General features: G+C 35.5%; 2 protein-coding genes across 5 annotated transcripts in view; one reads left to right on the top strand and one right to left on the bottom strand.

Annotated features, from left to right (window-relative positions):
- The window catches only part of LOC128559412 (trafficking protein particle complex subunit 11-like), a 102,103-nt gene that overhangs the window by 23,080 nt on the left and 53,262 nt on the right, over positions 1-25,761 (bottom strand). The window contains exon 1 of one of the 2 annotated variants that reach the window (XR_008372336.1): positions 9,127-9,694. The exons of the other annotated variant lie outside the window; for it this stretch is intronic. The gene's annotated coding sequence lies outside the window, so the exon portion shown is untranslated. Of the gene's footprint in view, positions 1-9,126; positions 9,695-25,761 lie in introns of those variants that run through there. 2 annotated transcript variants of the gene reach the window in all.
- Positions 1-25,761, top strand: part of LOC123534053 (mucin-5AC-like) — a 90,193-nt gene that overhangs the window by 12,004 nt on the left and 52,428 nt on the right. The gene's annotated exons all lie outside the window — the stretch shown is intronic.

Here is a 25,761-nt window from a genome sequence, read left to right as displayed (position 1 = left end):
AGGTTTTTAGATCTTACATACCTATCAATAGCACAAATATGTTTAAACGTGCCCCACTTTGCAACGGCCGAGCACGAGAAAAAAGACACGAAGATAGAATTACTTATTATAAAGAATAAAAGAGATTGTTAATTTGTTTGACATAGTTCCTTATATAGGCCATTGTCTCAAATTAAAATATAAACATTTTAAATCATTAATTGATTTTAAGAATAATGTTTTACATAGATCGAACGGTTACTGAAAATAGGGAGCACATAGGTAACAGAAAGCACCAGTCAGTAGGGCCTACACAATATGTACTCATGATAAGAACAACCTTTAAATAGACTGTTATCATCAAAACCTATGATACACTTGTAATGCATTTCTGCTGCCCAAGCCTCTAATATGAGATCTATTGCTGAAACAATGATACACACTTGACTTGAGACATGTATTTATTTTACGTCAATGTAGTATTAGTACAAACAAATTTTCAGAAAAAAAGCTGAAACCTGAATAATAGCTAAATTTGAAATAAAATGTTAATTCAGAGCCTTCCTTGCAAGTAAACCCTACAAGTTTTGGATAAAATTTGTTTTAATTTTCCATGTGCTTTATTCAACAATAAATATATCAGACACTGCCAAACCCCCAAATGACATTTGTATGGAAGCCACCATCTTGGAATGGATGTCACGTCATTTTACATAGCAAGTCTATGGGGAAAAACATAAAATTTTGATTTTTAACTTCATTTTACATTTTTTCAAAAAAATGAAAAAGGGGCCTTGAGATAATTATTAATGTTCCTGTATTAAGGATGCCATTCTGGACAATTTTACATATGGTATACATAAATTATCGGAGGTCCAAAACTAGTTGGGACAGACTATAGGCTCAATTACTCCATTTTTGTACTAACTTGACTATTTCTTACCCTAGAAAGCTTAAATAACAATCTCATTACATGCTGCTGAGGTATTTTCATTTACATAAAATAAAGGGAGGTAATTTGTCATAAATTCAGTCAAAAGTTATCTACCCTGATTGCCATCGGATGGCATAAATGACATTTCAAATCAGCGTCTCTATTGGTTACTACAATACACCCATTTTAATGTGAAACAAAAGGAGGTAATTTGAAATAAACTCAGTCCCAAGTTAACTACCCTGATTGTTTCAGTTCAACTAATGACAATAATGAAATTTCAAATGAGTCCTATGAATACTTATTGAGATAAATCCATTTTTATTAAAATCAGGGGAGGTAATCATGCATTGGTATATGTATGTATGAAGATACAGGTACAAGCCTTTACAACAATATATTAGAAAAGTATTCATATCAATAAATGTTCAATCAAGAGTTATCTAACATGACTATTTCTTACCACAGAAGACATAAATAACGTCTTAAACCAATCTCGTTAGAAACTGCTAAGGTATATTCATTTATAAACAAGAAGGCCATGATGGCCCTATATATTGCTCACAAGAGTTGATCTGGCCTACTGACCTTGTTTTTTACCCCACATGAAACAGTTTCGAATTTAACCTAGAGATCATCAAGACAAATATTCTGAGAAAGTTTCATAAAGATTGAGTCACAACTGTAGCCTTTAGAGTGTTCACAAACTTTGCCTTTGATCTGACCATGTGACCTAGTTTTTGACCCTAAATTACCCAGATTAAAACTTGACCTAGAGATCATCAAGACAAACATTCTGACCAAGTTTCATAAAGATTGAGTCACAACTGTGGCCTATAGACTGTTCACATGCTTTTCCTTTGATCTGGCCTACTGACCTACTTTTTGACCCCACATGACCCAGTTTCAAAACTGACCTAGAAATCATCAAGACAAACATTCTGGCAAAGTTTCATAAATATTGGGTCACAACTGTGACCTCTAGAGTAATCACAAGCTTTTCCTTTGATCTGGCCCACTGACCTAGTTTTTGATCCCACATGGCCCAAATTCAACCTTGGCTTAGAGATCATCAAGACAAACATTCTGACCAAATTTCATAAAGATTGAGTCAAAACATTGGCCTCTATAGTGTTCACAAGCTCTTCCTTTGACCTAGTCTACTGACCTAGTTTTTGACCCAACATGACACAGATACAAACTTGGCCTAGAGATTATCAAGACAAACATTCTGACCAAATTTCATAAAGATTGGGTCACAACTGTGGCCTCTAGACTGTTCACAAGTCTTTCCTTTGATTTGACCGGGTGACCTAGCTTTTTTACCCCACATGACCCAGATTCGAACTTGACCTATAAATAATCATGACAAACGTTTTGACTTCAAACTTGAATTGTGGTCTCTAGTGTTGACAAGATTTTTCTTTTATCTGGCCTAGTTACCTAATTTTTGACCGAACATGACCCAGTTTCAAATTTGACTTAGAAATTATTAAGACAAACATTCTGACCCAGTTTCATAAAGACTGAGTCACAACTGTGGTCTCTAAAGTATTCACAAGCTTTTCCTTTGATTTGATCAGGTGACCTAGTTTTTGATCCCACATGATGCTGATTCAAACTTGACCTAGAAATCATCAAGACTAACATTCTGACCAAGTTTCATAAAGATTAGGTCACAAATGTGGCCTCTAGACTGTTCACAAGCTTTTCCTTTGATTTGGCCTACTGACCTAGTTTTTGACCCCACATGACCCAGTTTTGAATTTGACCTAGAGATCATCAAGACAAACATTCTGACCAAGTTTCATAAAGCATGGATTACAAATGTGGCCTCTAGACTGTTCACAAGCTTTTTCTTTGATCTAGCCTACTGACCTTATTTTTGATCCCACATGACCCAGTTTCTACCTTGACCTAGAGATTATTAAGACAAACATTCTGACCAAGTTTCATAAAGATTGGATCACAAATGTGGTCTCTGGAGTGTTCACAAGCTTTTACTTTGATCTGGCCTATCGACCTAGTTTTTGACCCCACATGACCCAGTTTCGAATCTGACCTAGAGATCATCAAGACCAACATTCCGACTAAATTTCATAAAGTTTGGGTGACAAATGTGGCATCTAGAGTGTTCACAAGGCAAATGTTGACGGACTACGCACGCCGGACGCCGATGGACGCCAGACAATGACCGGTCACAATAGCTCACCTTGAGCACTTTGTGCTCTGGTGAGCTAAAAAAACAACAAATGGATGTGATTTGTTATAAATTCAGTCAACATATATTTTCAGTGATGGTCCAAGTCCATATGATGGCATAAATGAAATTTTAAATCAGTATGTTCATTAGTTGCAGAGATATACCAATTTTAATTTGAAATAAAGGGAGGTAATTTGACATAAAATCAGTCCATAGTTATCTACTCTGACTGTCTCAGTCCAACTTATTACAATAAAGAAATTTCAAATGAGTCCTATAAGTACTTACTGATACAAGAGCTCGTCAAACATGAAATGCCCCTTTGATGCATTCAGTAATTGCACAAGGAACAGAAATTATATGCTCACTGTAAACAAAAGTTCTACCATTATGGGTCAATCTGACCTTGACCTTTAACCTATTAACCTAACAAGAGATCACAGAGTGATCTTGGCGCCCACCACTGAGCCATTTTTGAATCCAAATTTCAAGACTAGCTCAAGGTCAAAATCAAAAAATCAATGTAAAATTTCACTTCAGTACAAAACACTGTGCATGTGGTCCATAATTGAAAGCTGTGGCTTGAGAAATGTGAAAGTAGGTCACTAGTTCAGTCTTAAGATCAAAGTTCATATCGGTACACAAAACTATGCATGTGGTTCAAATTTGAAGGCTGTAGTCTGAGAACTGTGAAAGTAGGTAACTAGGTCAAATTTTATATTGGAACACAAAACTATGCATGTGGTCCAAATATGAAGCCTACATACAGTCAGAAATGTAGACGTAGGTCACTAGGTCAATCTCAAGATCAAAGTTCATTTCCGTACACAAAACTCTTGTGGTTTAAATTTGAATGCTGTAGCTTGAGAAATGTGAAAGTAGGTCACTAGTTCAACCTCAAGATCAAAGTTTATTTCGGTACACAAAACTATGCATGTGGTTCAGATTTGAAGGCTGTAGCCTGAGAAATGTGAAAGTAGGTCACTAGGTCAAAATCAAGGTCAAATTTTATTTTGGAACACAAAACTATGCATGTAGTCCAAATATGAAGCCTGTACCTTCAGAAATATAGACGTAGGTCACTAGGTCAATCTCAAGATCAAAGTTAATTTCAGTACACAAAACTCTTGTGGTTTAAATTTGAAGGCTGTAGCTTGAGAAATGTGAAAGTAGGTCACTAAGTCAATAACATGGTCAAAGTTTGTTTTGGTACACAAACCTATGCATGTGGTCCAAATATGAAGCCTGTAGCTTGAGAAATGTGAAAGCAGGTCATTAGGTCAAAATCAAGGTCAAATTTTATTTCGGAACATAAAACTATGCACGTGGTCAAAATTTGAAGCCATTACCTTCAAAAATGTGAAAGTAGGTCACTAAGCCAATAAAATGGTCAAAGTTTGTTTTGGCACACAAACCTACGCATGTGGTCCAAATTTGAAGGCTGTAGCTACAGAATTGTGAAAGTAGGTCACTAGGTCAAGATCAAGGTCAACTCATGTCAAGGTTCATCTTGTCACTCAAAACTATGCATGTGGTCCAATTTTGAAGGCTGTAGCTACAGAAATGTGAAAGTAGGTCACTAGGTCAAGATCAAAGTCAACTCATGTCAAGGTTCATCTTGCCACTCAAAACTATACATGTGGTCCAAATTTGAATGATTTAGATAATGGACATGAAGATTCTAAGTTTTTTTTCTCTATGTAAGTCTATATGAACCATGTGACCCCCGGGTGTCGCCATATTTGACCCTAGAGGGATTATTTAAACAAACTTGGTAGAGAACCACTAGATGATGCTACATTACAAATATCAAAGCCTTAGTCTTTGTGGTTTGGACAAGAAGATTTTCAAAGTTTTTCCCTATATAAGTCTATGTAAACCATGTGACCCCCAGGGCAGGGCCATATTTGACCCTAGGGGAATAATTTGAACAATCTTATTAGAGGACCACTAGATGATGCCATCTACAAAATATCAAAGCTCTAGGCACTGTGGTTTTGGACAAGAGTTTTTTTTTAAAGTTTTTTCCTATGTAAGTCTGTATAAACCATGTGACCCCCAGGGTGGAGACTAGTACTAGTGGAGACATATCTGACCCCAGGGAAATAATCTGAACAATCTTGGTAGAGGACCACAAGATTTTGCTACATACCAAATATCAAAGCCATAGGCCTTGTGGTTTTTGGAGAAGATCAGAAACCGTTTAAATGTTCCTGGCCAATGTGACCTTGACCTTTGACCTAATGACCTCAAAATCATTAGGGCTTATCTGGTCATGACCAACCTCTCTATCAATTTTCCTGACACTAGGCCCAAGTGTTCTTGAGTTATTGCCAGGAAACCATTTTACTATTCCTGGTCACTGCGACCTTGACCTTTGCAATATTGACCTCAAAATCATTACGGGTCATCTGCTGGTCATGACCAACCTCCCTATTAACTTTCGTGACCCTAGACCTAAGTGTTCTTGAGTTATCATTCGGAAACCGTTCAACTATTCAGGGTCACTGTGACCTTGACCTTTGACATACTGACCTCAAAAGCAATAGGGGTCATCTGCTGGTCATGACCAACCTCCCTATCAACTTTCATGATCCTAAGCCCAAGTGGTATTGAGTTATCATCCGGAAACCGTTTAACTATTCCGGGTCACTGTGACCTTGACCTTTGACCTAATGGCCTCAAAATCAATAGGGGTCATCTGCTGTTCATGATCAACTTCCCAATTAACTTTCATGATCCTTATAGGCCCAAGCCTTCTTGAGTTATCATCCGGAAACCATTTAACTGTTCCGGGTCACTGTGACCTTGACCTTTGACGTAATGGCCTCAAAATCAATAGGGGTCATCTGCTGGTCATGACCAACCTCCCTATCAACTTCTATGATCCTAAGCTCAAGCATTCTTGAGTTATCATCCGGAAACCAATTGGTCTACATAGCAACAGACCGACCGACATCTACAAAACAATATACCCCTCCTTCTTTGAAGGGGGGTGTAATAAATCCATTTTGATTAAAATCAGGGGCGGTAATCAGATATACAATAACTCTGGATCTGACAGATTCATCATGGAATTCAAAATTTATTGTTGTTGAAGATATTTTCCAAGTTTGTATCAAATCAAACCATAATTGAAGTCTCTATTATTATAAAAATGGCTACAAAAGCCAAAATTTTGGACCTTTAAGGGGCCATAACTCCGGAACCCATGATGAGATCTAACCATTTTTCGAAAGGAACCAAGATTATATGCCAATATAAGTTGTATGCAAGTTTGATTAAAGTTGATAGCAAAATGTGGTCTCTACCCTGTTCACAACCCTTTAATAACAGAATTTGGCCCTTTAAGGTAGTTCTGCACGATTGATAAACCAGAAGTGATGGCGTAAGGTCATTTATCCGGAAAACGTAGAATATAACGCCTGAATTCTGTGTACGGAAATGAAAATCAGTTTGATAACTAATGGCACCCTGTGAGTTAATTTGCTAAAAAAAGTTATAATATTTCACATACCTTAGCTTCGCTGACCATTCTTATAGAAAACTTTAATTGCGGTTTTCGTTCAAAATGAATTTGAATGTCGAAGTTACCCAATGAGTGTATCGGAAAATGAAAGAGCACCTGTGTGACCAAGATGTTCTCATGATGTCATATATAAATATGATGTCATATAAATTACTTAAGTAAAATTATTCAAGGAGATTATGGGTTTTTCCACACGGATATTAATTCAAGGTGTCGAATATACAGGACTGTGAAATTAACCCGAAGTTACTCTAATTATCTTGAGAGGCCGGGTAAGAATTTTCTCCCAGGAATATTTTCCCTTATACATGGCAAGTTTGTAAAATTACATACCTGTGATACGTTCTGGAATGTCCCGGAAATTATATACTCGTTCCGGTGTCCCGGACAGTGTTGAAATGTCCGGAAAAATAAAAATACAGGAGCGAATAAAAATCATTTCCCAAAAAACTTGCTTTTTGTCTATAAGTTGTTGAATTTTATGCAATAAACAGTCCCCGGTGTCATAATGTTTATTCCTAATTATCCAATATCAGTTTCATGCCCTCGAGCAGGACACATGTTGATTAAGCCCGCTTTGATTATGCGGCGATCTTTTGATGACACTGATTAAGTTACAGTCAGTTATTATGATGAAAACTGACGGGATTATGCAATCAATAACTGTTTATGATACTTAAATTAGGAACAATAGTCGAAAATCCACTTGTTTTTAGCACATTGGCAGTAAAGCTACATGTAGCCTTTATGGATGAGATTATTGAAAACAGTCAATTAAATGATAATTATTTTAAACGGTTGTAATCTTTTAAGATCTAGATCGGTTGTCACACATATTCTAAATTAAAATGTTGAATGCCTTTGCCGACCGACCCATGAAAATTGACCCGACTCCAAATATTTCATATCGTCGATTTTATCTACAAGATTTATTTTATTCTTTTAAGGACTCAATTTAATTATTAGGTAAACGTTTAAGCTTTAGAATGATACACAATTAGTTAGAATCTAAATTACTCTGACCAGGTTTATTCTTTGTATATAGTTAGTCTCCTTATTCTGTTCACCACAGGAACACAATAAATTCACGTGCTGAACTTTAAATGTGTATTACCCATATATACCTCCCTTAGAAAGCTAGATGACTTTTGCAGTAAATTATGCTTATAGTTCAGTGTGTACATACCACGTGGTTTGTGACATCATTTTCGGGTATTACGGCAAGAAAATTAATAAACAAATCCGTCGATTCAGAACTTAAAAACACTGTAAGTACTTCATTTTATCACCGATTTGAATAATTCTTTTACGAGGCTCAAGCAAAAATAGTGGGCTATGAACGTAAGGCAATGATTTTCTGAAATTATAAGCAGTTTTTGCAAAGGTCCGTTCCAACCCTGAAATGCTTCAAATTCTTGGAGGGTAATACAGCAAGAAAACCCTGTGTTTTACAAAAAAAATGCAGGATTGATTTGCTTTACATTGTTGTGCCTATCACCACTGTTTATTTCCGTCCCAAGAAGACCAGCGAACGACTTTACTGGAAATGAAATGGTAGGTTTCTCATTGAAAACATATGACTTGAGAAAATGCTAATACGGCAAGAATGATATGATGGCAAGCAGATTCATTTATAAACATATTGTCCCTAACAGCAGTTTAGACTCGATTCTTTAAACTACTTACTTCTGACAACAGGTTAAGTAAATAGGGCTTACCTACTTAGTGCATGGTATGCTAAACTAGATGGAACCGTTTATAAACAGTTAAGCCCTGTTTCATTTTTGAAGTGTTGACAAAACATTTTCTTTATGCCTGAGATTTATTAGACAGAATAATTCAGGGGTCTGTTTTCAAAATTATTGTTACCTTTTCATTCACTTTCCGTCTATAGGAAGGATGGGGACTTTGCTGTACAAACAGTTGTACTATGTCAGCGACATAGGAATTTCATAGTTGTCTCGGGATTACTTTTTAAAGTCTGTTTAACACAACTTGAAAATACTTTTTACTTATATTGTTGGCAAGTTAAGTGATTGTATAGGCATAGTCTTACATCCCATTTTACGACCATGGACATGATTCTGAAACGATATTTTGAACGATTGTAATATTGTTCATAAAAGATACTTACTGTTTGTAAAAAATATTTTTATACTACGACAACATACTTAAAGGGGTCTGAAAAATGCATTTATTACTGTACAATTTTGATAAAAGATAATGCAAAATCTTAAGAATAGTCACATTAATAATGTTACCTTTATCAAGCAGGATAAACCTTCTTTATTTTTCATACTTTTACTTATATGCTCCCTTTCTAGGGCATAAAGTTTTCACTTTATGGTTTTATCTTTATATGATTGGATATATGATTCTTAATTAAGTTTCATGATAAGCCGAAGTTATCTTCAGTAATGATTCTGCGATCCTTACCATAACTTGGATCATAACTTGGTAAACAACAGTTTCATTACATACCTGTATTTGGAAGATATTACACCGACCCTTGATTCCGTCTGTGACAACTATGTTTTATTAACCAACAGGAGCAGATCAATATCGTACTTAAATGTGCTCTTTGTCTTATCATTAACGCTTTATCCAAAGCAATAGTTCTTTGTCTCACGTTCGGTGTGGTTTTTGCGGCGGGCCGCTTGCGGCCTCTGCCGCTTAGTTAACACTCACAGTTTCAAAGTGTGTCATCGCGCGGAAGATCGAAAATTGGAGACAATCCGAATAACACATCAAATTGAAGCGTAATAATTCTTGTAAAACGGATAGTTTAATGAGAAGAAGGGTTAGTGGTTACTGCGTGATGATTTATAAAGTATTTATGTCTTGTATGGTAAACCTATTTTATACAGTAATAAACCCGTCAAACTAGTTCAATAATAGAACTATTTGACTTCGCGGAATGTCATTGGACAAAACCAAACAACACACTGAGACAAAATAGTCCAAATTTTCATTGTTATTACACCGTAAAAATGCATTTGATGAAGTTTGTGTATTATCCTACTTTCGTGCATTTTAATAAGAATAAAGAAGAAAATCTAGGCGAATGATATTTTTTGTTTTAATAGGTATTACCGGACTTCTTTAATTATTGTTGTTTATGACGCCATCTTGTTTTTGTAAATGAAACAACAACAACAACTTTTAAAGGACATATCTGTTTATGCGGTGATTTTTTTTATGAAATGAGCTTTTAATAGGAACGTGAGACCGTGTCAAGGTGTCACTAATATATAGCGTATGCCTGCCGTATTTGCAATTACCACAAAATATTTTTTACAACGGAAACGTTCGAAGAAGCGGAAAATGACTCATCGATAGCATTATAGATTTCTGCACTAACAGTTTAAAAAAAGTCTCAAATCAAGGAATATTGCATTTGGAATGGAATGTTATTGAGGAAAAGGTTATCTATTTTTCTATCAAGCAGCGTTATGGCTTGTGTATAGATTTAAATCGGGCCTTACGTTTGCTTGGTAAGAATGGGTATTCCAAATTGCATCTAGCAGAACTTCGGATACTTCACAAGTTTGGCATCAAATTAAAAGAAGATTTCTACGTCATTCATGTTCAGCAGGACACAGATTGACAGAAGGTTGTTAGCCATTGATTTTTTTGCTTTTATTTGTAGATATTTGGGATTTTTTGTCAGAGCTATTTTATGAAGGTTAATAATTTGTAGGGTGTATTGATTTTTAGCAAAGAAGTATAACTATAAATATACAGAATCACAACTGGAGATCATCTCCCGCAGGCACATATCCCCGCGATAACAGGTGTTATCATCTTGAAGGGTTAATGCAGACTTGATCACTCCTGATCAAATTGATAGACGCTTATTAATTTAAAACTGGTGATACATGTACGGCCGTCACCTAATAAACCGAATCGGGTCCAATTTTCAAACGAGCACTGTTGATTTCTCAGACTTCCAATCATAAACTCATTTCTTCCCTGTGATCTTGTAGAAAATACTAACAACATTAAAAAAAAACACCATTAACATTATAAACAAACAATCTTAAAATAGAAAGTTTTTCACGATACAAATTTTTATCCTTCAGCTTTCTGTTTCATACACTGGTAACGGCTGACCGAATCGGGTCCAATTTTCAAAAGACCACTTCTGAATTTCCAGACTTCCAATCATAATTTATTCCTTCCTTCCCTGTGTAAAAAATACTAACAACAATATATATATATATATAGACAACAGGGCTCCGGAAATTTTGATAACTCAGTCGGTCCAAAACGAAAATCCTGACATCGGCGCTACCCCACCCACTGCATTCCCAATATTACATATTTTGTAAAACGTGATAGAGTAAAGATATAATCATGTCATGCATTAAAACTGAGTTACCGGTCACCGCGTGTTTCCATACAATGAAGACAGTTATTCAGTGTTATGTGTGATTGTTACTTTGTTTAAATTTCGATTTTTTTCCGAGAAAATACTTGTAAGGATAAAATTACCGAGGCATTGACACCGTGTGCGTAACTAGTCTAAAAGCCAACGCACGTGACCGGTACCCTATACACGGCAGATACTTTGTGATGTTTCCTCATTCTTTGACGGAATTCTATAAAATACAATTATATGACACATATTCTCTGCTAAACAGTCTTGGTATTTAAGAATACTCTGCCGCGGACCGAATGTGTACGTTATATGAACGCTGAGATCGAATTTCCCGCATGTATAGTACCGAAAGGTCACGCGTGTTGGCCACGGATATTTCATTTCACTTATGTTGTACTTCAATAAGCAGCTACATTTTAAAAGTTATATGTTCTCTTCTGATGTAAACAAAATTTCATTTTGAAACGTTTTTTAAAAGACCGATTTGATAAACAGCACCACTCCGGTTTTCTTTATCATGAACGTGTTTGCCAGTCCATTTTTTTTTCTTTTTCTTTTTTGCACCGTCGGGTTGCAAAGACGATTTTCTGCACTTGTTTCAACTGGAGCCCCAACAAATGAATCTTGTAATTTTTTCAAATCAAGTAATTATAAAAAATACTTTGATTGGTTTTCCGTGTGATGTCTCATTAAATCAAAGACCTATAATGTACAATTATAGCTTTTTGATTAAATGCAGTGACCATTTGTTTTTTACCATGATGAAACATAGCCTTTTGAAATAAACCATCCGTCGGATTTTAAATAAAAGAAGTGGATCCCAGTCGAAATGATTTGGATCCAGTCAGACATATTTGGAAACCAGTCAAAAATGTTTAATACATTGCAGTCGGCTGTCTGCAAACATTAAAGGATGTGCCGCGCTAGTACTGATTGCGTCACGTGCTAATTACGGACCGATTATCAAAGTGACAGTCAGACTGTTTGACACGTTTATTGATTATCTGAGGGTGCGACCAACAATTTCCTGCTTGGCAGTAGATGGTGTATTGAGATATCAGACAGAAATTTATACTTTTCTCCATTTTTACGGGACCGATTTTTTTTTGTTTTTTCACTTTATGAATCGGTCTGAAAAGTAAAAAATCGATCCAAAACGACAACCGGCAAATTTCCGAAGCCCTGATAGTCAACATTAAAAAACACCATTATCATTATAAACAAACAATCATGACAATCTAATAGAAAGTTTTTCATGACAAATTTTTATCCTTCAGTTGTATGGTAAAAAATTTCATACATGGTAAAACGAGATCTCATTCAGTTACCACGTGATTTTGTGAGATTAGCTCTATGTGCCTTTCAAGTTGTGGGTCTGTTTATTCTTATAGGCTTAGCGCTTTGTTTTTAGGCAATGATTAGGGGTCAAGACTCCAGTACCAGACATCTAGACAAGTTCCATTTATCTCTGGACAGATGAATTAAAAATAAAATAATAAACAATGTTTTCTTTAGTATTTAAGACATGGATTGTGCTCATGAATTGTTGAATTGGTTTAAATAATGGTGACAGTCATTAATTGCTGTTAAAATTTTCTATTCAATATGCCTCAGACCTTCGAGTGAGAGCAACATACATGTAATTATGATTATAAGATAAAAAAAATTAAATGAAGGCAACTTTAGGCTAGGCTTAATATACTCATTTGGTTTATTGGGATGACTTATTTTATGATATGATATTTTTTTATCCCTCTAAGCCTTACCCATATCAGCATTTTAATGTTAGGAAAACGAAGACATTAAAAAATAAAAAAAATGTCATATATACTGGTCAGACTTACTGCTACAGTACATTAAACATTAATATATTCATGTTGAATTTAACTAATAATTTTAAATAACAGACATAAATCTATATAATAAAATGTAAACAGGTGTGAGGAGATATTTACCCCGACACCTGTTTCAATACGCAGCGGACGTGAACAACACTAACTTGCAGAAAGAAAACACATATACATTAAGAAAATGTCAGTGATGCAATTTTATGCTTTAATGTCGACATAAATTCATTATCAGAGATGTAATCTATACAAATACATTGTACGTGTACCAGAAAACATTCACAACAGATTTCACTGGGGATTTCTTAAGTTTGGATGTGACGGGACAGCGACAGTCAGATTTATGTTATCACGCTGTCCCAAAACGTTCTGCTTTATGACAAGAAATCAGAATTTTTACCAGCAATTACCTTATACACAGTAATACAGTACATAATAAATTAATAGTACATGTACATGTTGTATATTGATGCCCGGACTAGGGGTGTAGCGATATGCTTAGTCTCACAATACAATACATATCATGTGACAAAATAAAAAAAAAATAATGTTCCTTCTCTTGGAAAGTACTTGAAATTTTGCTTTAAAGTTAAAGAAATTGTAATAAATGATACATTTGTTTAGTTGCTATCTTCAACAGTGATTGTATGGAAGTTTTCATTCAATGTCGATCTCTACTTTCCACTGTATCGTAAAACAGACCTATGATACGATACGCCAGACTATATATAATGTATCGTGATACAGTGAATTTCGATATGTCGTTAATTACACCCTTAGCCCGGACCTCTAGACCTTAATGTATTTATTGTGTGAAGTTGTGCATTTCCGTTTTGCTAAATGAACATGTACTATGATCCATAAGACATAACGTGATGAAAAACAAAAAACTTAAAATGTCATAAAAAATGATGTTTAAAGGTAATATTAAGCATGTTATACTAAGCTTACTTATAGAAGTAACACATACCTGGATACCAGCTGCTAGTTACTCTGGTTGTTGGGAAATTTTATATTAAATCAGACGATAAATAGAACAGTAGGTTTTTATAGTCCCCTACAGGTGGAACACCGGAGTGGATTATAGGAATGATGCCTATTAGAGCGCAATAAGTAGATATGCATGTACTTGACTTATGCTTATAGGTCAAAGGTCAGTGTCACTATTGAAGGTCAAGAAAAATTTGTTTCTGCTGATGGATTATCTAGTGCTACACAAAAATGTTCCCCATGATGAGACAGTGTGTCAATGCTTGATCTATGCTTGTCAGTTAAAGGTCAAGGTCACTGTTCAAGATCAAGTAAAACTTTGTTTCTGCTACATTAATTGCATCAAAGGACATTTTTAGTACTACACAGAAATGTTCCCCATGATTATGCTATATGACATTGGTGTTGGTCTTGATGTTCCAACTTCCAGCCAGATGATTTTTCACTGACTTATTGCCCTTTGGTAATTCAACTTAGTTTACTATAGTACCATTTCTTGTCCAGAGTATTCCTCAGCAACCACTGGCTGGAATTTATAGTAGCTTTATAGGAAGCTTCACTGCCAAGAGGAAATGCGCGTTCGAGTCAGATGATTCACTGAGTTACTGCCCTTTGATAATTCAACTTTAGTACACTATAGTACCATTTTTTTGTCCTGGACTGGAATCCATAGAAACTTCATCGGAAGTTGCATATTATCTTCATGTTTTGGTCGAATGATTATCACTGAGTTACTGCCCTTTGATTATTCAACTTTAATGAACTATAGCGCCATTCTAGTCAGGATATTTCTTGGCAACAAAAGGTAGTGCGCATTTTTAGCTCATCTGAGCACAAAGTGCTCAAATGTGAGCTTTTGTGATCGCTCTGTGTCCGTCGTCGTCCGTCTGTCTGTCAGTCGTCCGTTGTCAACAATTTGACTGTTAACACTCTAGAGGTCACAATTTTGGCCCGATCTTAATGAAATTTGGTCAGAATGTTACCCTCAATAAAATCTTGGATGAGTTTGATATTGGGTCATATGGGGTCAAAAACTAGGTCATCAGGTCAAATCTAAGATAAAGCTTGTTAACACTCTAGAGGTCACAATTTTGGCCCAATCTTAGTGAAATTTAGTCAGAATGTTACTCTCAATAAAATCTTGGAAGAGTTCAATATTGGGTCATCTTGGTCAAAAACTAGGTCACTAGGTCAGATCAAAGGAAAAGCTTTTTAACACTCTAGAGGTCACAATTTTGGCCCTATCTTAATGAAACTTAGTCAGAATGTTACCCTCAAAATAATCTTGGACGAGTTCGATATTGGGTCATCTGGGTCAAAAACTAGGTCACCAGGTCAAATCAAAGGAAAAGCTTGTTAACACTCTAGAGGTCACAATTTTGTTCCAATCTCAATGAAACTTAGTCAAAATGATACCCTCAATAAATTTTGGACGAGTTCAATATTGGGTCATCTGGGGTCAAAAACCAGGTCACCAGGTCAAATCAAAGGAAAAGCTTGTTAACACTGTAGAGGCCACATGTATGACCATATCTTAATGAAACTTGGTCAGAATGTTGATCTTGATGATCTGTTGGTCAAGTTCAAATCTGGGTCAGGTGGGGTCAAAAACCAGGTCATATCAAAGGAAAAGCTTGTTAACACTCTAGATGCCACATTTATGACTGTATCTTCATGAAACTTAGTCATATTGTTAAACTTGATGATCTTTAGGTCTAGTTCGAATCTGTGTCATGTCACTTCAAAAACCAGGTCACCGGGTCAAATCAAAAGAAAAGCTAGTTAACACTTTAGAGACCACATTTATGACCATATCTTAATGAAAACTTGGTCAGAATGTTAATCTTGATGATCTTTAGGTCAATAGGTCAGGTGAGCGATACAGGGCCTTCATGGCCGTCATGTATCTTCATCTTATGGTGGGATAATATTCTGGACAGTGAGATTCTAATATTTTATTAATTCAACATGAGTATTTTTAAAACTATATCTGCCCAGTCAGCGGATTCCACTTTTTAGCTCACCAGAGCACGAAGGGCTCAAGGTAAGCTGTTGTGACCAGTCATTGTCCGGCTGCGTTCGTCATGCGACATGCATCATCCGTCAACATTTACCTTGTTAACACTCTAGAGGCCACATCTGTCACCCAATCTTATGAAACTTTGTCAGAAAGTTTGTCTTGAAGATCTCTTGGTCAGGTTCGAAACTGGGTCATGTATGGTCAAAAACTAAGTCAGTAGGCCAGATCAAAGGAAAATCTTGTAAACACTCAAGAGTCCACAGTTTAAGTTGGAAATTCATCAGAATTGTTTAAAGTGTTTGTCTTGATGTCCTCTAGGTCAAGTTCGAATCTTGGTCAGGTGGGATCAAAAACTAGGTCACCCGGTCAAATCAAAGGAAAAGATTGTTAACACTCTAGAGGCCACAGTTGTAACCCAACCTTTATGAATCTTGGCTAGAATGTTTGTATAGATGATCTCTAGGTAAAGTTTGAAACTGTGTCAGTTAGGATCAAAAAACAGTTTAGCAGGCCAGATCAAAGGAAAATCTTGTTAACCTCCATAGTTTAAGTTTGAAACTCATAAGAATTGGTCAGCATGTTTGTCTTGGTCAAGTTCGAATCTGGGTCATGTGGGTTTAAAAACTAGGTCACCCGGTCAAATCAAAGGAAAAGCTTGTTAAAACTCTAGAGGCCACAGTTGTAACCCAATCATCATGAAACTTTGTCAAAGTGTTTGTCTTGATGATTTATAGGTCAAGTTTGAATCTGGGTCATGTGAGGTCAAAAACTAGGTCAGAAGGCCAGATCAACTCTGGTGAGTGATATAGGGCCATCATGGTCCTCTTGTTTCTTTTAATATGCAATAATCTTATTTTGGTGAGCATCCATTGGGTTTACCATTATTTTCTTGTTATTCTATGCCTTTTATTCTCGGTAAAAAAGGAAAAAGACAATCAAACAGACATGAACTCATCTTTAGACGTATGTAACATTGCATTAAGTTGATATTCATGCGGATACTTTCATCGGTTTATGGCTTTTATTGTTTTGCTAACATGCAGATTAGAAAAAAAAAATTGTCTAGTCAAATACGGAATATATAATTGATCCAATACAGTAATATATTGGACAGTCACGTGGTACAAATGTGATTCGCTGAGAAAAATATGTATTCAATGATATGTGTATATTCTAGATGCAAATTTATAATTAAAATTCAAAATCTCACTGTTTTGAGAAAGAGAAATTTTAAAATATAATCTTCCGTTATATTTCATGTCTTCTATTTAAGCCCGCCGCATTCAGCACTTTTAGTGCTTTGATTATGAGATACAAAGATGTTTTACTCAAAATCGAATTTATCACATTCTTCTAGTCGTTGTTTTACGCGATGAAAGTGTCCAATTTTAGAAAATATTCTAACACATTACTGTAATATATGTTTTTTATATTGTTTTTATTTTTAAAGGTGCATCTGCATTTTACACGCTAGTATGACATATAGGAAATATTGCATACATATACAGAGTTTTGTTATTTACAATTATATGGTTTACATTGTTTAAACTGCGATTAATGGACGATACGGCAGATGCAAAGTCGAAATGGAAAAGCTTTGCTCTTACAATAATATATCATATACGTTCATCATAGTTTCCACATCGTCAGTAAAATTTTTTGTTTAAATAAAAGATAATTGTATAATACAAATTTATCACAAAAGGATGCTGCACAGTCTTTCATTTATGAGTTTCAATGTGCGTGATATATCGTTGCGTATATGGAAACTACAAATCTGGCTTGGTGGCCTTTTGTTGAGTTTGCATTTGTTGTATTGCCATTGCTTTGTTGGGTCTGATAAAATGAATATTTCTAATTTTATATTTTTACATTTGACGTTCATTTCCTATGAACAGCAAAAGGAAAGGTGCGAAACTTACATCATCGCTGCTTAGTGATAACCTGCCGCTGTTCTTACGATGTCCGCATATAGTCAGGAAGAACGTTCCTTTAGACAACATTGCAGTTGTTCCGTCTGGTGAACAGAATGGCCGGGAAGTTGATTTTAATGCTCAATGCTACAAATCATATGCAATTCATAATAATATATAGTTTACAAATGGAAAGGAAATATAATGTAATTATAAGAAATTAAACTTGCCGATCCTATTAAACTTGTCGATCCTATTAAATTGCCGATTCTTTTCTGTCGTTCATTTCGCATGAACACCGAAAAATCATTTCATTTCTTAATTAAATTTTACTGTTATGTTATACATTTCAAAATGTTTAATCAATTTTTAAAAGTGTGTAATTATCTGCTTATACTATTTTAATTTAATGTGTTATTTTTTATAATAAAAAACCTTATTGAAAACTTCTGTATGTATCAGTGATGTAACAAACTTTACATTTGAACTCGCTTGTTGGTTTCTGTGTCTTAACTCTGACGTCTTAGATCGTTTCCCAATTAGTTTAAGTTTAGTCTTTGTTCGTTCGCGTCATTACTCTTAAAAAGTTTAAATATGTCGTCCGAGTCGTGTGTTGGCTTTGTGTGTGTGCACGTGTATGTGTGTGTGTTTGTGGTGTGCACGTCTGCGTGCTGTAGGTTTCGTTTTGGGAAGGCTGCGATTTTGGTACGTGGCATTCCTTGTTTGATATTTGTCTTTGTTTTTCTTCAACATCAAGTTTTTTCTTATCAATGTTTTGTACATAGATCTATCACCGTAATCTCGAAATCTCAAAGACTTATCCTATATGAAGTTTCAATACATTATCAGGTATTGATCAGAGGCCCAACTTTCACTAATGCTTGATAAGGAAACATATAATTTGAACATTTAGGATATATTTTTCAATTTTTAATACTTTTTGTTCACTTTTTGGCAATTTAGTTGTTAGCATTCGTGGATGCAACAGTATAGGTACATAGGGACTCATCTTTAAGATACCTCTTGAGATTATAAATAAAGTAAAAATTAGGAAACTTCTCCTGAAAGCACGAAATTATTAGGTAACAAGTAATGAAACAGAAAAAATAGATCTACTAAACGATCATTAAGAAGCATTGAAAAAAACCCGTTCTTTCATATCATATATCATACAGAAATAAATCTTAAAAGCTAAAGAAATCTGTTAGCATGTATTTTTTAAGAGGAAATGAGTCTCAAACACAATAATCTGCGAGACTGTTCGTAAAGGAACAATAAGTGTATTTATGAATCTGCTTGCCGTCATATTCTTGCCGTATTGGCATTTTCCGAAGACACATTTTTTTCACAGATACCTACCATTTCATTTTAAGTAAAGTGGTTCGCGAGTCTTCTTGGAACCGAAATGACCAGCGGTGAAAGGCACAAAAATGTAAAGGAAAGCAATCCTGCATTATTTTGTAAAACACAGGATTTTCTTGCGGACTTACCCTCCAAGAATTTGCAGCATTTCAGGGTTGGAACGGACCTTTGCAAAAACTGCTTATAATTTCAGAAAATCATTGCCTTACGTTCATAGACCACTATTTTTGCTTGAGCCTCGTAAAAGAATTATTCAAATCGGTGAAAAAATGAAATACTTACGGTGTTTTTAAGTTCTGAATCGACGGATTTGTTTATTAATTTTCTTGCCATAATACCCGAAAATGACGTCACAAACCACGTGGTATGTACACACTGTAGTTGGAAGCGAGTGAAAAATGTTTATCTCTACATGTAATATTATAATATTTTTGCATGAAACAGACAAATACCAATGTCACGGTGTATGTCTTGGACAAAAGGTAAAAATCCCAGAAATTTTAACTCAGAATCCCGGAAATGTCTTGAAAAATTATGACATGTGTGAAAATTATAATACATTAAAAAGAGCTGTCTGTAAGACAGCGCGCTCCACTATTTGGCAATTTGACAGTAAAATGAATTTATGTCTCAATCAGAAACCTCTACTATAAAAGGAAGATACACCAAGATATAAAAGTTTAGGTTAAAGTTTGCCAAAAAAACTTTAGGTATGAAATGGGAATAAATCTGTCAAAAATACAATCAGGGTTATGAGGATTGTAACTACACATGAATATGATGATTATAAAAAAATATTTTTAATTTCAAGTCATTATCTTTAAAGTACCATATAAAAGATATGCCTATAAACAAAGCTTTCTAAACAAGAGGGCCAAGATGGCCCTAGGTCGCTCACCTGAGAAACACACCATAACACACCATAACAGTGTAAACATGTTTGACCTAGTAATTTCATGGAAAAAATATTCTGACCAATTATTAAAATTGGAGCAAAAATCTTGAGTTTAAATAAGACTTAGTATTTTGTTTGATTTGACCTAGTGACCTAGTTTTTGACCCAAGATGACCCATATTCGAACTTGACCTAGATTTCATCAAGGCTATCATTCTGACCAAATTTCATAAAGATCAATTGAAAAAAATAGACTCTATTGCATACAGAAGGGTTATCTTGATTTGAACTAGTGACCTACTTTTTGACCCAAGATGACCCATAATCAAACTTAATGTAGATTTTATCAAGGCAATCATTCTGACCAAATTTCAAGAAGATCAATTGAAAAATTCAGCCACTATCACATACACAATGTTTTTCTTTGATTTGACCTAGTGACCTACTTTTTGACCCAAGATGACCCATATTCAAATTTGACCTTGATTTCATCAAGATAATCATTCTGACAAAATTTCATGAAGATCAATTGAAAAATACAGCCTCTATTGCATACACAAGGTTTTTCTTTGATTTGACCTAGTGATCTACTTTTTCATCCCAGATGACCCATTTTCAAACTCAGCCTGTATTTAATTAAGGTTATCATTTTGACTTAATTTCAGGAAGATCAATTAAAAAATACAGCCTCTATCGCATATACAAGCTTTTCCTTTGATTTGACCTAGTGGCCTAGTTTTTAACTCCATATGACCCATATTCGAAAATGACCTAGATTTCATCAAGTCAATCATTCTGACCAAAATTCATGAAGATTAATTGAAAAATACAGCCTCTATCACATACACAAGGTTTTTCTTTGATTTGACCTAGTGACGTCGTTTTTGACCCCAGATGATCCATTTTCAAACTCAGCTTAGATTTCATCAAGTCAATCATTCTGACCAAAATTAATGAAGATTAGTTGAAAAATACAGCCTCTATAATATACACAAGGATTTTCTTTGATTTGACCTAGTGACCTAGTTTTTGACCCCAGATAACCCATTTTTGGTTTTGGCCTAAATTTCTTCAAGATAATTATTCTGACCAAATTTCATGAAGATCAGTTGAAAAATACAGCCTCTTTCGCATACACAAGCTTAATGTTGACAGATGACAGACGCTGGACATTGAGCTATCAGAAAAACTCACCTGAGCTAAAAGCACTTGACCTTGGGTATAATGGGCCCAACTCCTGTTCATACTTTGTTTGTATGCTGGACAATGTTTATATGAACTTACAGTAAGATATAAGCAAACGTAACAAAGATATGACAGAAAAACAAAGGTTGCCGAAAAACTTAAACCTTAAACAATAACCTAAATGTAACACCTTGTTGACCTTGACCTTAAGTATAATTGGCCCAGCCCCTGCATATACTTTGTTTGTATGCTGAACAATGTTTATGTGAAGTTACAGTAAGATATAAGTAATAGTAACTTTAAACCTTCCACCGATAAAGTATTTCCTTTAGTGCATTGTCCCTTTACCCTTAAACAGCACAGCAACCGTCTACTTTCTTGATTTCCAATTCCAAGACACAAAATGAGCGGAAACCATTTTCAATGCCAGGCCTCTAAGACCTTGACCTTTGGCCTACTGAATAGGGGTCATCTACTCCATAAGCTAAATAATGCTACAAACAGGGCTGTAGTACCGGTAATGCTAATACTAATGCATTAGTAATGCATTTTTTTGATAATGCCAAGTAATGATTGATGCCACAATTTTAGCATAAAAATAATGATAATTTAATGCAAAAGTTAGTAATGCTTATACTAATGGCAAATGCTTAGCATTACTTAGGCATTATTTTCTGTATCACTGGAAAAAACATAATACATAATTATGTATGCTGTTATTTAAACAGGTTAGATCATTTTATTAAACTGTCTAAGTAATGGTATAATTGCAATTGAAAGACTTTGAACTATACATTTAAAACCTGGGACAGCTCCAGGTAGAAATTTATAATAGCCATTAACGTGTGACATAAATAGTTTTGTTACCCAAATTATCAAACAGAATTTATTGTTATCTTTTGACTAACAATATGCACTGTTCAAGACCTTAAGCCAGCTAGGTGTTACATGTCATGTCAAATTAGGCTGTTAGGGAGCCGTTAAACAGGTACTTGTCCTTTTCTTAAAATTAAAATGCTCATGAATGCTGTACTTCAACTTAAGTATTTTTTATAAAGTAATGGTAAAAGAACAAGAGATCACAGTGTGAATTTGGCACCCACCATTGAGCCATTTTTGAATGTTCTAAATTTCAAGACTAGTTCAAGGTCAAAATCAAGGTCAAATTTCATTTCCATACACAACACTGTGCATGTGGTCCATGCATGTGGTCTAAATTTGAAAGCTGTAGCTCGAGAAATGTGAAAGTAGGTCACTAGATCAATTTCAAGGTCAAAGTTCATTTCAATAGACAGAACTATGCATGCGCTTCAGATTTGGAGGCTGTAGTTTGATAAATGTGAAAGTAGATACTAGGTAAAAATCAATGTCAAATTTCAATTCAGAACACAAAAATATGCATGTGGTCCAAATTTGAAGCCTGTAGCTTCAGAAATGTGAAAGTAGGTCACAAGGTCAATCTCAAGATCAAAGTTCATTTTGGTACACAAAACTATGCATGTGGTCCAAATTTTAAGGCTGTAGCTAGAGAAATGTGAAAGTAAATCACTAGGTCAAAATCAAGGTCAGATTTCATTTCGGAACACAAAACTATGCACGTGGTCCAAATTTGAAGCTTGTACCTTCAAATATGTGAAAGTGTCAATATGTGTCAAGGTCAAAGTTTTTTTTCGGTGCACAAAACGATGCATGTGGTCCAAATTTGAAGGCTGTAGCTTGAGAATGTGGAAGTAGGTCACTAGGTCAAAATAAATGTCAAATTTCATTTCTGAACACAAAACTAAGCATGTGGTCCAAATTTGAAGCCTGTACATTAAAAAATGTGAAAAAAGGTCACTAGGTCAATGTCAAGGTCAAAGTTTTTTTTACGGTGCACAAAACTATACGCTGGTCCAAATTTGAAGGCTGTAGCTACAGAAATGTGAAAGTAGGTCACTAGGTCAAAATCAAGGTCAACTCATGTCAAGGTTCATCTTGCCACTCAAAACTATTTATGTGGTCCAAATTTGAATGTTGTAGGTTATTCATAAGAAGATTTTAAAAGCTTTTCCCTATATAGTCTATATGAACCGTGTGACCCCCCCGAGGTGGGGCCATATTTGACCCTGGGGCATAATTTGAACAAACTTGGTAGAAAACCACTAGATGATGCTACATTACAAGTATCAAAGCCCAAGGCTTTGTGGTTTGGACAAGAAGATTTTCAAAGTTTTTCCCTATATAAGTCTATGTAAACAATGTGACCCCCAGGACTGGGCCATATTTGACCCTAGGGGAATAATTTGAACAATCTTAGTAGAAGACCACTGGATGATGTCGCATACAAAATATCAAAGCCCTAGGCTTTGTGGTTTTGGACAAGTGGTTTTTCAAAGTTTTTCCCAATATAAGTCTATATAAACGATGTGACCCCGGGGGCGGGGCCATATTTGACCCCAGGGAAATAATTTGAATCATCTTGGTAGAGGACCACTAGATGATGCTACATACCAAATATCAAAGCCCTAGGCTCTGTGGTTTTGGACAAGAAGATTTTCAAAGTTTTTCCCTATATAAATTATAAAAATAAACAAAGGGCCATAACTCACTCAAAAATTGTTGAACCAGTCTAATTTTTAGAGGGGACACAACTAGGGTACCAAAACATCATTCTGACAAAGTTTGGTCAAAATCAACCCAGTAGTTTCTGAGGAGATGCGATAAAGAGAAATTGTTAACGGAAGGACGACAGACCACGGGCGCAGAGTGATTTGAATAGCCCACCATCTGACAAGAGAGCCATGATGGCCCTATATCGTTCACTAGTTTATCAGATCAGGCCTACTGATCTAGTTTTTGACCCCAAATAATCCAGTTTCGAATTTGACCTAAAGATCATCAAGATAAGGAGGTTCAATAAACACTTGATGCCCCTGGTGGCATCCTTGTCGATACAAAGCAACCTAAGTCCAAAACGAGGTCAAGTTCAAGGTCAAACTAAGGTCAGGTTATGTCTGAAGATGAGGAATGGTCACAGGTTACATCTGCATTAGTATCAAGTCATTCTAGTAAGGGGTATTGATGGTAGACGAAACGGTCACATTTGGCTAACCTCGTACGTACAGACGAATGAACAAATGAATGAACAGGACAATCACTTTATGCCTACTGCATCATTAGATGCCGGAGGCATAAAAAACATTCTAACCAAGTTTCTTATAGATTGAGTCACAACTGATGCCTTTAGAGTGTTCACAAACTTTTCCTTTGATTTGAAGATGTGACATAGTTTTTGATCCCAAATGACCTAGGTTAACACTTGACCAAGAGATCATCAAGACAAACATTCTGACCAAGTTTCATAAAGGCTGGGTCACGACTGTGGCCTCTCGAGTGTTCACAAGCCTTTCCTTTGATCTGGCCTACTGACCTACTTTTTTATCCCGCAAGACCCAGATTCTAATTTCACCTAGAGATCATCAAGACAAATATTCTTAAAAAATCTTATAAAGATTCGCATTACATAGGGTGCATTAACTTTAGCATTAGCATTACTTTTTGTGAATCATTGTATTGTATAATCACACACTATTTGTTTGTTTTCCATTTAATCATTTTAGTTTACCTAGGTCATCTATAGTTAAATACATGTTTGACTTTCTTGTATTATATCTGAATTTTTAGCTCACCAGAGCAAAAAGTGCGCAAGGTGAGCTATTGTGACCAATTATCCGTCGTCCGGCGTCAGTCATGCATCGTCCGTCAACATTTGCCTTGTGAACATTCTAGAGGCCACATTTGTGACCTAATCTTTATGAAACTTGGTCAGAATGTTAGTCTTGATGATCTCTAGGTCAGGTTCAAAATTGGGTCAAGTAGAATCAAAAACTAGGTCAGTAGGTCAAATCAAAGGAAAAGCTTGTGAACACATTAGAGGCCACAATTTTGGCTCAATCTTTATGAAACTTGATCAGAATGATTGTCTTGATGATCTCCAGGTCAGGATTGAATCTGGGTCATTTAGGATCAAAAAGTTGGCCAGTAGGCCAGATCAAAGGAAAAGCAATGTGAACACTCTGGAGGCCACAGTTGTAACTAAATCTTTAATGCATTATTTTGACAAAAATGAGCAATGCTAATGCTAATTTAATGCATTACTTTTACAAGTAATTACTAACAAGCCTGGCTACAAAGTTCGAATGTATCTGCTTTAAGCTGGTCTCAAGTTACTCTACTGACAGACTTGCTCCTCATCGATGTGGGTTCGAGCCTCACTCGGGGCGTTGAATTCTTCATGTGAGGAAGCCACCCAGCTGGCTTAAGGATTGTCGGTGGTTCTACCAGGTGCCCGCTCGTGATGAAATAATGCACGGAGGGGCACCTGGGGTCTTCCTCCACCATTAAAGCTGGAAAGTCGCCATATGACCTAACATGTGACGGTGCGACGTTAAATCCAAAAAAAAAAAACAAAAGAAAAAAAAAGACAGACCAAACGACCGCATGAACAAATGATTCAACCAACATTTAGTGCAAAGCAATATTCC

This window comes from Mercenaria mercenaria, chromosome 1 (genome assembly GCF_021730395.1).
Source record: "Mercenaria mercenaria strain notata chromosome 1, MADL_Memer_1, whole genome shotgun sequence".
Lineage (NCBI taxonomy): Eukaryota > Metazoa > Mollusca > Bivalvia > Venerida > Veneridae > Mercenaria > Mercenaria mercenaria.
Note: the sequence above shows the minus strand (reverse complement) of the source record. Positions and strands in the feature narration are given on the sequence as shown.